General features: G+C 48.6%; 1 long non-coding RNA gene across 1 annotated transcript; it reads right to left on the reverse strand.

Annotated features, from left to right (window-relative positions):
• Positions 1-2473: 2473 nt before the first annotated feature.
• On the reverse strand, positions 2474-17422 carry LOC143516339 (uncharacterized). The gene is made up of 4 exons (XR_013131664.1): positions 17256-17422; positions 15767-16184; positions 6224-6284; positions 2474-2574 (listed from the first exon to the last, which is right to left on the reverse strand). It is a non-coding gene; the product is annotated as an uncharacterized LOC143516339 (long non-coding RNA).
• Between the last annotated feature and the right edge of the window lie 1127 nt (positions 17423-18549).

The following is an 18549-nucleotide window of genomic DNA, read 5'->3' on the forward strand; positions in this document are numbered from 1 at the left end:
GTCCAGATCACCTTGAGGAGGACACTGCTGCTATATGTGTGTGTGTGTGTGTGTGTGTGTGTGTGTGTGTGTGTGTGTGTGTGTGTGTGGGTGTGTGTGTGTAATTGAGTGGGGTGCAGCTTACAGCTATGGCTAATTGCTTGCGCTAATTATAGCTGTGATAAAAGGTGTCTTCATACCTACACTTGGCCTGGACCCAGACCTGGCCTCACACACACACACACACACACACACACACACACACACACACACACACACACTGGCTTGAGCTGCCATCTGTCCAGAGGGGCTGTGAAATTTGCAGATCATTTTATTAAGTGGGCTTAAGGGAGTTTTGAAGGGTGATGGTGATGTTAGTATTTCCTCTTAAACACACACACACATCCTCCAGGCAGTTTTAATCAGGGGTGGGAGGAGAGATGAGGAGAGTGATAGAGAGAGGGATAGAGAGAGAGAGACAGAGAGAGGGATCGAGAGACAGAGAGGGATAGAGAGAGAGACAGAGTGAGCGATAGAGAGAGAGAGACAGAGAGAGGGATAGAGAGGGATACAGATGAGTAGAGAGAGTGAAAGAGGGCTAGAGAGAGGGATGGAGAGAGGGATGGAGTGGTACAGAAAGGTAGAGAGAGAGACAGCGAGGCGGGAGGAGGTGAGTGGACACTGGATGGTTCATTTAAGAGAGAGATGTGACCACAGAGAAGGATGCAGTTCCTCCTCTCTTCACCTGACCAGTGTTGGGAATGTTACTTTAAAATAGTAATTAGTTATAGTTACTCACTACTTGTTCAAAAAAGTAACTGAGTTAGTAACTGAATTACTCTATAATAAAAGTAACTCGTTACCTGGGAAAGTAACTATTTGCATTACAGTTAAAAAATAAAGTTATATGCCAATGAATAAGAATTTTTGAAAAAGCTGTCAGTTGAAATGAGTAGATCAGAAAGGTGTTTAACTTTTGATATTTATTGCACATCAACAGACCAGTGCAGGATAAAATCCTTTAAAATCCCAAATCTGTAAAAAAAAAAAGCAAAAGTAAACAGTTACACTATATAAAGTGCATTTACATCTATCAAATTAAATTTAATTCTCTTAACCTGAGACAACTGGTTTGTTCACAACAGAAGTAAACTTAACAATAAAACCTCTATTCTTAATTAAATAAATCAAATACCCAGTCTGGTAGACATTCAGGAACTTCAAGTATTTTCTTAAATAATGTTTATATCGCCACCTTGAAAATGCAAATTTTTCTCCGGCTTGCTCCTGACTCGCCATTTCTGCCTCTTCTCCGTTTGTGTCATGTGCTTCGGCACGCATGTAAAAACACTGGCTCTGATTGGCTACCATAACGCTGCCTTAACCAGTTGCTTACTGACTTGTTAAGTTAAACAGGTGTTACACCGAGAACTGTGACCTATCGAGATCTTTTACTCCTCACTAGCCTGGGCAGCGGTCTGCTCGCATTACTGTTAGTATATCAATATATAGTAACGCACCGCTTTTAATGACCAGTAACGTCAACGGCGTTGTAACGACAGGAAAAGTAATTAATTATATTATCCCATTACTGACAAAATGGCACCGTTATTTGCAACACTGCACCTGACAGGCTTCTGCAAAGACACTCGCTACTGTCACATGACTCATGGGGGAATGCTTCCTGGACCCCTGGACGGGGGGACTGCTTCCTGGACTCCTGGACGGGGGGACTGCTTCCTGGACTCCTGGACGGGGGGACTGCTTCCTGGACCCCTAGATGGGGGGACTGCTTCCTGGACCCCTAGATGGGGGGACTGCTTCCTGCACCCCTGGACGGGGGGACTGCTTCCTGGAACCCTGGACGGGGGGACTGCTTCCTGGACCCCTGGATGGGGGGACTGCTTCCTGCACCCCTATGGCTGTGTGTCAGTCGCCCCGGTGACACACAGTGATGACACTCTGTTTACTCGAGGCTGGGCACTTCCTCAGCCAGCTCGGATCAGCAACCATCCGGCGCCCAAGATTATAGTGTTTGTGTTTCTTGCGTAATGTTTGTAATGGTTCAGCTATTTAAGCTCGTAAATTAATTCATCTGTAACCTCACTGCCATTTGAAGACATGAAGAGATATTTCTTGAATGCATTAACACGAGCATGCGTGTGTTAAGGTATTAATGTCTGCCGGAAGGTTCTGGAACGAGGGATTTGACGGAGGAAGACGTAAGAGTTTTGATTGGAGTGGTAATGAGATACTTGAGGATAACATATGTGCTTTTAAGTACCTCATGCTGTACTAATGGCTGCCATTGACTCTAGAACACACACACACACACACACACACACACACACACACACACACACACACACACACACACACACACACACACACACACACACAGAGTCTGTCTCTAATTCTGCTTAGATTTCCAACTGCCGTAATGAAACAAGATCAAACCATTTTATAAATGCTGAAAACGTGGTTTTGTTAAATGCTTTCAGTCCGCAGGAAACACATCTGTTTAATCTTTTTAGGTGTAGGTGGATTTCCTGTGCTCTGGTACGGTTGTTTGCGTATCTCTGTGGTGAGGACCATCTGCGTAAACAAAAATCAAAAATAACTAAACAAACCATCAGAAAACAGTGAGCAAATCACCAAGGCAACAACAACAGGGCCACTGTCAGTCTCAATGTGCGAGAGTAATATTGCTCCAGGTGTTCTTAGCAACACAGAGAAAGAAAGAAAGAGAGAGAGAGAGAGAGAGAGAGAGAGAGAGAGAGAGAGAGAGAGAGAGAGAGAGAGAGAGAGAGAGAGAGAGAGAGAGAGATGGATTAGAATGGGTTTGTTTGGTGCAAATCTGAATATGTCCTTCCTGCATGAGTCGTGCTGTGACTGTGGCGTCCCTAAGCAGCTGATTGTCATCGCCCTGGAGACGCTCGCATCATGAAGCAGACCGTGAATGCATGTGTGGCATCTTCTCTTCCTCCTCTTCCTCCTCTTCCTCCTCTCCCTTGTGGGGCAGCCCTCTGTGCTGTCCTGAAGGGGCTCACATCCTGCATGTATTAGCGTGTTTTTAAACCGAATCCCTCAGGCTTTATAGATCCTGGGGGGTTGGAGTTCCTGGAGGTTTGGAGTTCCTGGGGGTTTGGAGTTCCTGGAGGTTTGGAGTTCCTGGGGGTTTGGAGTTCCTGGAGGTTTGGAGTTCCTGGAGGTTTGGAGTTCCTGGGGGTTTGGAGTTCCTGGAGGTTTGGAGTTCCTGGGGGTTTGGAGTTCCTGGAGGTTTGGAGTTCCTGGGGGTTTGGAGTTCCTGGAGGTTTGGAGTTCCTGGGGGTTTGGAGTTCCTGGAGGTTTGGAGTTCCTGGAGGTTTGGAGTTCCTGGAGGTTTAGAGGTCCTGGAGGTTTGGAGTTCCTGGAGGTTTGGAGTTCCTGGGGGTTTGGAGTTCCTGGGGGTTTGGAGTTCCTGGGGGTTTGGAGTTCCTGGGGGTTTGGAGTTCCTGGAGGTTTGGAGTTCCTGGAGGTTTAGAGGTCCTGGAGGTTTTGGTGGATCCGGCGGTGCTAGGTATGTACAGACCTTTGCAGTTGTTGCTGTTGTCCAAAGACCTTTCTGGAGTACCACTCCCAACTATTGTTGACTAAGGCCATTACTGCCTATCCAGACAGCAGATGGGGTGGGGTGGTGGGGCGTGGCCCCTTTGCCCCGCCTCCCCAGAAGGCCCACCTCACAATTCTCCAACCTCATCATTGTTGGAATGCTCATTTCTCTGGGTTTTATTTTGTTTCTATCGTTGGTGTTTGACGCAGCTCGGTAGGCTCAGACACTCCAGCAGTCTGTACCCAGCTGAACGTGAGACGGTGGTGAGACGCCTGTGATGGTGGAGGTGGTTGAAGTGGTGGAGGTTGTGGAGATGATGGTGGTGGTGGTGATGGTGGTGGTGGTGATGATGGTGGTGGTGGTGGTGATGGTGGTGGTAGTGATGATGGTGGTGGTGGTGGTGATGGTGGTGGTAGTGATGGTGGTGATGATGATGGTGGTGAGGATGATGGTGGTAGTGGTGGTGATGGTGGTGATGGTGGTAGTGATGGTGGTGGTGGTGATAGTGGTGGTGGTGATGGTGGTGGTGGTGATGGTGGTGGTGAGGATGATGGTGGTAGTGGTGGTGGTGGTGGTGGTGGTGATGGTGGTAGTGATGGTGGTGGTGGTGATAGTGGTGATGGTGGTGGTGGTGGTGGTGGTGGTGGTGGTGGTGGTGATGATGGTGGTGATGGTGATGGTGGTGGTGGTGATGGTGGTGATGATGGTGGTGATGATGGTGATGGTGGTGATGGTGGTGATGATGGTGGTGGTGGTAGTGGTGATGATGGTGTTGGTGGTGATGGTGGTGGTAGTGGTGATGATGGTGTTGGTGGTGATGGTGTTGGTGGTGATGGTGGTGGTGGTGATGGTGGTGTTGGTGGTGATGGTGTTGGTGGTGGTGGTGATGGAGGTGGTGGTGGAGGTGGTGGTGGTGGTGTTGGTGGTGATGGTGGTAGAGGTGATGGTGATGGTGTTGGTGGTGGTGGTGATGGTGGTGATGGAGATGGTGGTGATGATGGTGGTAGTGATGGTGGTGGTGGTGATGGTGGTGGTAGTGGTGTTGGTGGTGATGGTGGTGATGGAGGTGGTGGTGGTGGTGATGGTGGTGATGGTGGTGGTGGTGATGGTGGTGGTAGTGGTGTTGGTGGTGATGGTGGTGATGGAGGTGGTGGTGGTGGTGATGGTGGTGATGGTGGTGGTGGTGATGGTGGTGATGGTGGAGGTGGTGGTTGTGGTGGTGGTGATGCCATAGAGCAGCTCTGATCCTGGACTTAATCCAGTTCCCTCCCCTGTATCCAGCATGGAGACACACCCCCATTTTACCATGCGCATATCAACTATTGAATAGATAAATAATTAACACCTGCACAATTGGCCTCATTTAAATCCAAACACCTAACAATTTCTTGCTGATGTGCCTCCATTATTTGCTGCCCTCTGGGGTCTCACTGAACATGCCAGATCCCTAATTATCCCTCTTCTCCTGTCTCCAGAAAGTGGATCGCATGGCTGTTTAAAGGAGACACAAATTCTGGGAGTGTCACGTCATGAGCTTTTCATTTCCTCTCCCATCATCCATTGCAGTCTTCCTCTCGTCTCACGAGCTTCACGGTTGCAGTTTCTCTTCTGGCTGGCGTGAGACCCGAGGCCCTGCTGACCCCGCCCACATGTGTGGCGTCCTCATTAATCCTTGTTTGTGTTCTCCTGTGCTCATCTCCTCGCGCCTGCTCCCCTCCATTAGAGTGCAAATGATCTCCAGCTGAAGTCAACCACCACTCCATCTCAGGTAGCACTTCAATTACTTCCATAATTCCCAATTATGTTTCTGCATAGGATCAGAGCTGCTCCTCACGTACACACATCTCCTGTTCATTTGCATCATAAATAAAGGCAAGTGTGTCTGAAGCGTGTTGTCTTCCTACAGCTGGACAGAGCGGCGCTGGTCCACCAAAAGACCTGCTGATGATGCGGCTAATTGAAATGCGGGCCGCGCCGGGCCGGCTCGTTAATGTTTAATGGCGAATATGCAGCGGCACGGATCAGAGAAAATGACTTCTTCCCCTCTCATTTCTTGGGCTGCAGAGAAATAGGAAAGAAGGAAAGAGAGAGAGAAGACCTGAGAGAAGATCTGAGAAGATCTCTCTAGCCTGAGAGAAGACCTGAGAGAAGATCTGAGAAGATCTCTCTAGCCTGAGAAAAGACCTGAGAGAAGATCTGTGAAGATCTCTCTAGCCTGAGAGAAGATCTGAGAAGATCTCTCTAGCCTGAGAAAAGACCTGAGAGAAGATCTGTGAAGATCTCTCTAGCCTGAGAGAAGATCTGAGAAGATCTCTCTAGCCTGAGAGAAGACCTGAGAGAAGATCTGTGAAGATCTCTCTAGCCTGAGAGAAGATCTGAGAAGATCTCTCTAGCCTGAGAGAAGACCTGAGAGAAGATCTGTGAAGATCTCTCTAGCCTGAGAGAAGATCTGAGAAGATCTCTCTAGCCTGAGAGAAGATCTGAGAAGATCCCATGGATCTGTTAGAAGACCTGAGAGAAGATCTGAGAAGACCTCTGTAGCCTGTTACGGCTGTGGTGAAGCATGTAGAGCTGAGAGAGAGAGAGAGGGGCCAGCATGAGCTGTTCCTTCTGCTACGACATCACCTCTGCAGTGCATTATGGGATATCTACCTGGTGCCACTGTGCTACATGGATCCCTCCAAAGTCTATGTGTGCCATCCACTACATGCCCCTATAAATAGAGTTAACAGACATGTACAAACACTCAGCAGAGATCACCCAATAATCCACATAATAATATGCATAATTTAATCTCGTAAAGGTCAGCGCGGGCAGAGAGTGGCTCTTAAGGGAATCGACTCAATCTGAAACTCAGTGTGAACACTGTTTCAGTTTAAACAGTTTAAAAGGCCACCTCCTTCACCAGGGATGAGAGGGGAGAGGAGAGGCCAGCTCACCGCCTGGCACTCCCACAACATCTGATACTGCAGCTCTTAGCTTTGGTTATTAGTTGAATATGAATGAAAGCAGTAATGGAAGGTGTGTGTGTGTGTGTGTGTGTGTGTGTGTGTGTGTGTGTGTGTGTGTGTGTGTGTGTGTGTGACTTTGGAAAAAAGAAAAAAAAAAAGACATGTTTCAAATCAAGCGTGACGTGGTACTGGTGTTCACCCCGACACAGACACTGTAGACATTACTGGTTGTTCTGTCTCAAGTCAGAGGGGAGAGAATCACTACAGTTTCTAGTGAGCAATTACCAAGCTGAACCAGTATTAGTAGTCAGACTGCTGATCTAGGATCAGTTCCTCCCCTCCTGCCAGACTGAATTCAACACCGTACAAGCTGATGGTGTGTGTGTGTGTGTGTGTGTGTGTGTGTGTGTGTGTGTGTGTGTGTGTGTGTGTGTGTGTGTGGACATATACATGTGTAGAAGTAAGTGCTGTGTACAGTGTAACTGCAATATAAGCAATTTGGTTGTTCACTCATTCATTCATTCATGAATGTGTGTGTGTGTGTGTGTGTGTGTGTGTGTGTGAGAGAGAGAGAGAGAGAGTGAGAGATTGCATTTTTCTTGCAGTCATTGCAGTTATTTTGTTCTCAGTCCTAACCCTGGTCCTGCCACTCTGCACCACACACACACACACACACACACACACACACACACACACACACACACAATAACAAATGGTGGATTATTATTCATTCATTGCTGTGTTTGGGTAACAGCAGTTCTTTACAGTTTTGTATCTGGGTTTATGCACTTGCTTTCTCTGTGTCCCTGTCCCTGCATCCCTGTCTCTGTGTCCCTGTCTCTGTCCCTGCATCCCTGTCTCTGTGTCCCTATCTCTGCGTCCATGTCTCTGTGTCCCTATCTCTGCATCCCTGTCCCTGTGTCCCTGTCTCTGTGTCCCTATCTCTGCGTCTCTGTCCTTGCGTCCCTGTCTCTCCGTCCTTGTCGGGTGTGAGCTGTGTCTCAGGGCTGGTTGGAGGTGTGTAGGCCTTATCAGGCACCACCATGCTGGTTGTGAACATACTGCCCAACCAGACACACAGACACCCTGCAGCCCCTCACATGACACCCGGCCATGGGGACTGAGAACCTGGACAGAGGAACTGAACTGTGCAGAAGGAGGAGGAGGAAGGTGAGAGTGTGAGCGGGACAAAGAGTGAGCGGGACAGAGAGAGTGAGAGACACAGAGAGTGTGAGTGGGACAGAGAGAGTGAGGGGGACAGAGAGTGAGAGAGAGTGGGACAGAGAGTGTGAGGGGGACAGAGAGTGAGAGAGAGTGGGACAGAGAGAGTGAGGGGCAGGGAGAGTGAGTGTGGATGTGAGTGAGTGGGACAGGGAGAGTGAGGGGGACAGAGAGTGAGTGTGGATGAGAGTGAGGTGGTGGGCACACTGAGTCCAGGCTGTAGATGAGGCTGGTGTGTCATGAATGCACACAGAACTCACACACACACACACACACACACACACACACACACACACACACACACACACACACACACTAACAAGCAGAGACCATCGATCCAGCATCGACCACACAGCCAGACACCCAGGCCACTATCACTCTCTCTGGGGGGGGGCAGCACACAGGCCACTACCACAGGGGAGAGGAAGGGAGGGGATGTAGGAGAGGAGGGGGGGGGGGGGGGAAGAGTGCATGTATCAGTACGTTCATATATGTACTGATATGTATACGTTTTCACTTGCTTATTTTCACTGCTGTGATTTTCATTGAAATTATCTTCTTGACATCCAACAGACCCCTGTATGTCTCTCTGTCTCCATATGTCCCTCTTTGTCTCAAACTCTCTATAGCTGTCTGTGATTCTCCAGTTACATCTGGACTGCTCTTAGGTGAAAATTCGCTGTACTGCAGTACCAGCACCAGTGACAGGGGGCACCAGAGAGCTCTGCAGGTAATGCTGAAACCAAGCCATGCTCACTAGTAATTCTAGTTCCTCTCATTGGCTTTCATACCTCACACACACACACCCCAACACACACATAACCACACCCACACCCCAACACACACATAACCACACCCACACCCCAACACACACACAGACACACACATACCTCAACACACACATAGCCACACACACACCCCAACACACACACAGACACACACATACCTCAACACACACATAGGCACACACATGTACACACACACACACACATGCAGGCTGGCAACAGCACAAGACAAGTGACACACTAGTCTAAACCTGACCCAGTCTAAACCTGACCCTGTTTAAAGCTAACCCAGTCTAACCCTACCCCAATCTTAACCTGACCCAGTCTAAACCTGACCCAGTCTAACCCTAACCCAGTCTAAACCTGACCCAGTCTAACCCTAAAATCCAGTCTAACCCTAACCCAGTCTAAACCTGACCCAGTCTAACCCTAAAATCCAGTCTATACCTGACCCAGTCTAAATCTGACCCTGTCTGTCAGGTCCTCCAGTCGCCACCAGGAGGAGCCCAAGAGCCAGACCTCAGGCCAATTAGCGGTGATGGTCTGCACCTGTTGTCCTGGGTTTATAAGGACGACAGACACAGTGTCTCACAGCTGAGTTGTCGTCAACCTCCAGCCCCTTCTCTCAGTAGTCTGTTCACGGTGTTTTGCCACCCTGCCTCTTTCTTGTTTGAGTTATTTTGTTTGTTATACTGTCACTTTGAGTACTTACCACTTGCGCCGCTCCCTGGCCTCTCAAGTTTTCCTCCCGCTGTTATCCTTCCTATCTGTTTAGTTTTGGTTTTTGGGAAGAACGTGATGTCACGTGATGAACGTGATTTTTGTTCTTCCCCGCGTTTGCCAGCCAGCCAGTTACTTCCCCTGGCTCCTTTGTTTCTCTTTGGTTTTTTACTTGTTCTTTTCGCGTTTAATTCTTTCCGCGACTGTTTTCGTTCTCCTGTGTCTTCTGCATCGATTATTTCCGCAATTATTTTCAGTTCTCCCCTGTTTTACGCGTCAAGTTTCTCCGCGATTACTTTCAGTTCTCCCTCTGCGTCGGCACTGAATATCCAGCATGACATCTTTGTTTTCTCGTGTTTGTAACATTGCTTGGTGCACGGACAAGGCGCTTGGGTCCGCTACCCTTAAGAAATCCGCGGGGGTTTTCGTCTCCTACATCCCCCCACTCTGACACTGTCTAACCCTAACCCAGTCTAAACCTGACCCAGTCTAACCTTAACCCAGTCTAACCTTAACCCAGTCTAAACCTGACCCAGTCTAAACCTGACCCAGGCTATTCATGCACTACAATTAGAGCCACAGCATCCACCACAGAAACTGCAGCTTCATGGCCAAGAGGATCATTTATATTTGCTCCGATATAAAAGGAGAAAGATGAGCTCTCCTCCCTTGTGGTAGATTAAAATGTGTTGTATCTCAGTGTGTGCACATGCATGTGTGTGTGTGTGTGTGTGTGTGTGTGTAAGTGTTATAAAAGAGCTACTGGAGAGATCCTTTTAGCCTCATTACAGTTGATCTGTGTTTGCACTGCAAGTGAGTTGCCTGTTTCTGTGAACTGTTCCTGGACTCTCCCAGTGATGGGACATGCTTCCATGTTCTTGGGCTTGGCCAAGGCGGTCTGGTGCTACAAGAGAGTGGTTTCCATGGTGGCTGTGAGACTGCAGGGTGGTGTCATTGGGGAGGGAGGATCATTTTGGCCTGTCACATGGTTCTCTGGGCCAAGCTGGAGACGGAGGAGACCAGAGAGGACAGTGTGTTGGGGTTGGGGGTATTTTGGAGTGTCTGGAGTGTTTTGGAGTGTCTGTTCTCTGTTCTTCCTGGTTGGGCTGCAACAGGCCATGTGAGGACCACAGGAAGGAGATGAGACCTGGGGAGATTGTCCTGGACCAGGGAAGATGCACACACAAAGGTGTGGAGAAGAGAGAGAGAGACGTGATGTCTGTGTATATCGGTGGTCATCTGTGGATGTCTGACTGATTATGTGTGCAAGAGAAAAGAAGGTAAGGGAGGTGGTGTGTATGTGTGTGTGTGTGTGTGTGTGTGTGTGTGTGTGGTGTGTGTGTGTCCTCATTTAGGACAGTCCCGAGGGTCAGTAGAAGCTGTAGCAGAAGGGCCAGTGTGTGTGTGTGTGTGTGTGTAGATACAAGATGCGTTTGCTCTGTGTGTGAATGACCTTGAAAGTGATAAAGCGAACACGTGCACACACACCATGTCAGTGTGGCTGAATGTACCTTTTATACTTATAGGACTATGTGCTCTGAAATGAAGGACATTCAGGTGAGTAGGTCACATGAGACTGAGATGAGAAAGGGAGGGGCTTCAATCTCCCTGAATCTCTGTATCTCCCTGAATCTCAATCTCTCTCTCTCTCTCTCTCTCTCTCTCTCTCTCTCTCTCTCTCTCTCTCTCTCTCTCTCTCTCTCTCTCTCTCTCTCTCTCTCTCTCTCTCTCTCTCTCTCTCTCTCTCTCTCTCTCTCTCTCCCTCTCTCTCCCTCTCTCTCAGTACTGTAACTGTGCCTTTACTCTAGCAGCCTGCAGAAGCATCTAGAGCCAATCAGGTTTGTAAGGAGGCCCTATGACAGGGCCTGTCTATGTCTGGAAGACAGGGGGCGATCTCGAGTCTCACCTTGGAGGAGCGGGGGGCACAGAGAACGTCCCAGAGACCAAAGAGGGGGATGAAACATCTCCTCCCCACGCCGCCCTGATCAGTGTTCTGTCTGGCAGATTCCTGTGGCGAGCTGCTCCCCTCAAACCTGTGCTGTATGCGGCGGTATTTTACGAGTGCTTTAATGTAATCATCCATAGACCACTCAAAGTGTGATTAGGTGTCATTAGGGCCTGCAAGTATTGATTGGTTGAAGCCGGTTCAGGTGAATGTGATCGGTCAGGCCATTGATCAGCCGTAACAGCACTGGTTCAGCTGTAGGGAGGTTTGCCTGAATGCTGCTATCGATCGCAGTGATCCCGTTCAGAATACTGGCTCTAATCTACCCAGAACGGCCTCCATAAATGCTTCCAAAAGCACTCACGCCCGTTGTCTCCTTCTGCGCGTTTCTCTGTTTGTCTCCCGTCATTTTCCTTTCCTCATATCTCTGGTTGAGATCCTTACAGAGAAAACACTTCAGTCCTCTGGCTCTCCCAGCCAATCTTGTTGGATTGGCTAAACGGGGGATCCAATCAGGAGCTGGGCATTCGTGGTCCCTCCCCATGTCGTTTCTTCTGATATTTGGCTCGGTCCTGCCTGTTTTCTAATGACTCATCGACCCAAAAGCTGAATGTGGAGAGTGGAAAGCAGAGCCAAGCGCAGTGCCAGACCCACACTGACATCACGTTCATCCAGACCCACACTGACATCACGTTCATCCAGACCCACACTGACATCACGTTCATCCAGACCCACACTGACATCAAACTGACATCACGTTCATTCAGACCCACACTGACATCACACTGACATCACGTTCATTCAGACCCACACTGACATCACACTGACATCACGTTCATCCAGACCCACACTGACATCACACTGACATCACGTTCATCCAGACCCACACTGACATCAAACTGACATCACGTTCATCCAGACCCACACTGACATCACGTTCATCTAGACCCACACTGACATCACACTGACATCACGTTCATCCAGACCCACACTGACATCACACTGACATCACGTTCATTCAGAACCACACTGACATCACACTGACATCACGTTCATTCAGACCCACACTGACATCACACTGACATCACGTTCATTCAGACCCACACTGACATCACATTGACATGACGTTCATCCAGACTCACACTGACATGACGTTCATCCAGACCGACACTGACATCACACTGACATCACGTTCATCCAGACTCACACTGACATCACGTTCATCCAGACTCACACTGACATGACGTTCATCCAGACCCACACTGACATCACACTGACATCACGTTCATCCAGACCCACACTGACATCATGTTCATCCAGACCCACACTGACATCACACTGATATCACACTCATCCAGACCCACACTGACATCACATTCATCCAGACCCAAACTGACATCACGTTCATCCAGACCCACACTGACATCACACTGACATCACGTTCATCCAGACTCACACTGACATCACGTTCATCCAGACCCACACTGACATCACACTGACATCACGTTCATCCAGACCCACACTGACATCACACTGACATCACGTTCATTCAGACCCACACTGACAATCACGTTCATCCAGACTCACACTGACATGACGTTCATCCAGACTCACACTGACATGACGTTCATCCAGACTCACACTGACATGACGTTCATCCAGACCCACACTGACATCACGTTCATCCAGACTCACACTGACATCACGTTCATCCAGACCCACACTGACATCACGTTCATCCAGACCCACACTGACATCACACTGACATCACGTTCATCCAGACCCACACTGACATCACGTTCATCCAGACCCACACTGACATCACACTGACATCATGTTCATCCTGACCCACACTGACATCATGTTCATCCAGACCCACACTGACATCACACTGATATCACACTCATCCAGACCCACACTGACATCACGTTCATCCAGACCCAAACTGACATCACGTTCATCCAGACCCACACTGACATCACACTGACATCATGTTCATCCAGACCCACACTGACATCACACTGATATCACGTTCATCCAGACCCACACTGACATCACACTGACATCACGTTCATCCAGACCCACACTGACATCACACTGACATCACGTTCATTCAGACCCACACTGACAATCACGTTCATCCAGACTCACACTGACATGACGTTCATCCAGACTCACACTGACATGACGTTCATCCAGACTCACACTGACATGACGTTCATCCAGACCCACACTGACATCACGTTCATCCAGACTCACACTGACATCACGTTCATCCAGACTCACACTGACATCACGTTCATCCAGACCCACACTGACATCACGTTCATCCAGACCCACACTGACATCACACTGACATCACGTTCATCCAGACCCACACTGACATCACGTTCATCCAGACCCACACTGACATCACACTGACATCATGTTCATCCTGACCCACACTGACATCATGTTCATCCAGACCCACACTGACATCACACTGATATCACACTCATCCAGACCCACACTGACATCACGTTCATCCAGACCCAAACTGACATCACGTTCATCCAGACCCACACTGACATCACACTGACATCATGTTCATCCAGACCCACACTGACATCACACTGATATCACGTTCATCCAGACCCACACTGACATCACACTGACATCACGTTCATCCAGACCCACACTGACATCACACTGACATCACGTTCATTCAGACCCACACTGACAATCACGTTCATCCAGACTCACACTGACATGACGTTCATCCAGACTCACACTGACATGACGTTCATCCAGACTCACACTGACATGACGTTCATCCAGACCCACACTGACATCACGTTCATCCAGACTCACACTGACATCACGTTCATCCAGACTCACACTGACATCACGTTCATCCAGACCCACACTGACATCACGTTCATCCAGACCCACACTGACATCACACTGACATCACGTTCATCCAGACCCACACTGACATCACGTTCATCCAGACCCACACTGACATCACACTGACATCATGTTCATCCTGACCCACACTGACATCATGTTCATCCAGACCCACACTGACATCACACTGATATCACACTCATCCAGACCCACACTGACATCACGTTCATCCAGACCCAAACTGACATCACGTTCATCCAGACCCACACTGACATCACACTGACATCATGTTCATCCAGACCCACACTGACATCACACTGATATCACGTTCATCCAGACTCACACTGATATCACGTTCATCCAGACTCACACTGACATCACGTTCATCCAGACCCACACTGACATCACACTGACATCACGTTCATCCAGACCCACACTGACATCACACTGACATCACGTTCATTCAGACCCACACTGACATGACGTTCATCCAGACTCACACTGACATGACGTTCATCCAGACTCACACTGACATGACGTTCATCCAGACCCACACTGACATCACGTTCATCCAGACCCACACTGACATCAAACTGACATCACGTTCTTCCAGACCCACACTGACATCACGTTCATCCAGACCCACACTGACATCAAACTGACATGACGTTCATCCAGACTCACACTGACATGACGTTCATCCAGACCCACACTGACATCAAACTGACATCACGTTCTTCCAGACCCACACTGACATCACGTTCATCCAGACCCACACTGACATCAAACTGACATGACGTTCATCCAGACTCACACTGACATGACGTTCATCCAGACTCACACTGACATGACGTTCATCCAGACTCACACTGACATGACGTTCATCCAGACCCACACTGACATCACGTTCATCCAGACCCACACTGACATCAAACTGACATCACGTTCTTCCAGACCCACACTGACATCACGTTCATCCAGACCCACACTGACATCACACTGACATCATGTTCATCCAGACCCACACTGACATCATGTTCATCCAGACCCACACTGACATCACACTGACATCACGTTCTTCCAGACCCACACTGACATCACACTGACATCACGTTCATCCAGACCCACACTGACATCAAACTGACATCACGTTCTTCCAGACCCACACTGACATCACGTTCATCCAGACCCACACTGACATCACACTGACATCATGTTCATCCAGACCCACACTGACATCACACTGACATCACGTTCTTCCAGACCCACACTGACATCACACTGACATCACGTTCATCCAGACCCACACTGACATCACACTGACATCACGTTCATCCAGACCCACACTGACATCACACTGACATCATGTTCATCCAGACCCACACTGACATCACGTTCATCCAGACCCACACTGACATCACGTTCATCCAGACCCACACTGACATCACGTCCCGAGGTCACGCCCTCATCAGAACAGGCCACGCCCTCATCGTAACAGACCACACCCTCATCTGAACTGCCCCTTTAATTACACACGTTCAGTCCGACTTTGCCCACTTCAAAGTCATTTGTGTTAATGTCAAAAAAGAGAGGGAGCAATGGATTAATTAACTACTGGATTAATTAAACAGCTAACGGGTCACAAGAAAATTTCTAATTGTGCAGGTTTGGTTCTGGTCCAACCCACTGAATGCTTGGACCAATCCAATCGCCTGACGTTGCTCATATTATCAGGATCCCAGGAAGGACGATGTGTCCAGTTTGTCTCTTGGGTCTGAGGCCTCAGCTGTGGTTCACACGTTGTTTATAGAGACAACAGCATCTTGATACGACTGTACGAGTGCAAGCGTACAGTTCAGAATGGTGTGAAAAGGAAGTGGAGACACAGAAGGAAAGATGGAGAAGAGGGAGGCGTGTGTCGTGGCGTAGTTCCCTGGTGTGGGATCCCTGATTTATGGCCCAGCCGATGCTCTGTGGGTCTGCTCTGATCTCTCCGGCACCACAGAGAACACAGAGTAAATGAGCTCCACTCCTCTCCTCCACACCTCACTCAGGGGGATGACAGCTTGTCTCCATACAGATGTGACCCAGTTCAGACCGCCAAGCTGAAACAGAGCCGGGAGGGAGACAGAAAGAGATGAAGAAGTCAGAGTGTTGATACCCCCCCCCCAGACTTATGACAGCGTGCTGTCCAATCACAGAGGGGCCAGATAGCACCATTCATTCACCCGCTCAGAACAGATGAGGTGTCTCTCCTCCACCTCCCAGAAATAACTTCACCCCAGTCGAAATGGGAGAACGCCTTTTCAGGCCTAAAGAATTGTATATTCCCCCAGGGAGTGACTTGAAAGAGTGGATTGACACAGGAAAACAGTGTAGCCCTCTGTCTAGATCTGCACTGAATCCATGAATTATGGAATTCATGATGACTAGGATCTAGACTGGTTGTAGTGCTCAACCGACAGAGAGAGAGACAGAGAGAGAGAGACAGACGGGGCGGGGGGTGGAGTCAAATCATCTACCTCTCTGTTGGCCTATCAGACCAGCAATACTGAAAATTAATTTCCTGAAGCAGATGATAAACATTCTAATACTTCACCATCATTAAACACAAATCAATTAGTTTTGAAAGGATCTCTCTCTCTCTTCCTCTCTCTCGCTAGCTGCAAACTTTCAGTCATTGTGCACTATACACTCTCATCATGGGACCAGAATGATACAGCACAGCACACTGTCATACAACCTTTAGACCACTGGTGGTGCTCCAGTCTTTTTCGTTTGTTTAACGGCAAACTAATTATCTTTCGTAATAATTGTTGTCCGTTGTCTAGTGTATTATTTTGGTAACTTTAATCACTTTGTGCATTAATTAACTGATGCAGCGTTTAATAAACCCTTATACAGGCGGTGACCCCAGTTTAACGCAAACTATCAAGTACTGCTCCGCTCTATGAACACATAAGGATCAATTTCTTTCTCTCTCTATCTCTCTCTCTTTCACACACACACACACACACACACACACACACACACACACACACACACACACACACACACACACACACACACTCTCAAAGCGCTGTGAGCAGGTCTCGTTTGTTTGTAGACCTCATTCTTCTGCACCTGAAATGTTTTCTAGTGTTTTAGAATTTATCCAACAAAAGCCACGAACTCACGACACGCTGCGGCGATCAAAGTCTTTTGTTCCTCTTTTTCGCTGTTTTTCGATTGCCTGTCTGACCCCCCCGAGCACCGTGAATTCAGCTTCCCCGAAACTCGACGCGAACACGCCGAACCAAGCGGACCGTGCGGCACTGTTGTCACACCCGTATTAACTGTCAGAGCTGCGGACACGTCGGTAATGTCAGCAGATGTAATTGATTCGGACGCGGAGAGGGCGAGATAAAGAGACGCCAGCTGGGAGGTATTGATAGATGGTGCAATATTTGGCCTGTCTTGCGCTACGTCGTTTTTTCCGCTGAGTGCAATTGCTCTTTGTTGCGGTTGTTTACAGCGAGCGAGTTGACAGGCCTCATATTTACCTGTGAGGCGCACCGCTGGGCTCTACCTCCACTCCGCCGCGCTACAGGACTATAGTGTCACTCATGTAACGCTCAGCGATCGATAGGACAGCACACACACACACACACACACACACACACACACACACACACACACACACACACACACACAGGCAGACTGATGGATTGAGCTATATGAGAGTGGGCTAAAGAAACCCACCAAAATGCTCTTTTCAGATAAAGCGTGCGAGTGGTAGGGATAAAACAGGAAAAACATGAATTATTGAAAATAGATCTCCCTCTTCTGTTCTGCTCTGCTCTTTCTAACTGTCTATCATATTTTTTTTCAACCTGGCCACGCCCCCCCCCCCCCCTCGGCCAGTGAGGTTAGGCCTTCATGCCTAACTGACCTTATTAGAGAAACTGTGTGCCTGCACTTTTTATTAACTGTGTCCAACGAGAGTTTAAGAACTTTTAAACAGAGATGGAAAGCAGGACAGATTGAGTGTGTGTGTGTGTGTGTGTGTGTGTGTGTGTGTGTGTGTGTGTGTGTGTGTGCAAGGGGTAAAAAGTCCGGGTGAACAGTTATAAGTTAAAAGTAACGTCTGTCCAACTGTAGTACATCTTAACAGGCATCAATAAACTTAAATATCAAGACTCAAAGGTTCAGTTAACCAGTGGGAACAACCTGAACACTCGTCCACTTAAATCCATTACAGTCAACACCACTTTTCTTTCAGACCCTACCTACACCGGCCTCCTCCGGGTGAACCCAGGCTGCTTATTGGTGGAGGCAGATCTGTGTCACCGTGGGAACGACGGAACACTGCCACTGGGTGCTACAGCATTCATTAAAGTAATGCCGTCAGGAGCATTCATAGGTCTTCAGACTTTCATGTGGCCATGTTCTTTATCCTCTCTGTCCCGTAGAGGTGTCCTGTCTGTCCCG

Source organism: Brachyhypopomus gauderio, chromosome 6 (assembly GCF_052324685.1).
Source record: "Brachyhypopomus gauderio isolate BG-103 chromosome 6, BGAUD_0.2, whole genome shotgun sequence".
Taxonomy (NCBI): Eukaryota; Metazoa; Chordata; class Actinopteri; order Gymnotiformes; family Hypopomidae; genus Brachyhypopomus; species Brachyhypopomus gauderio.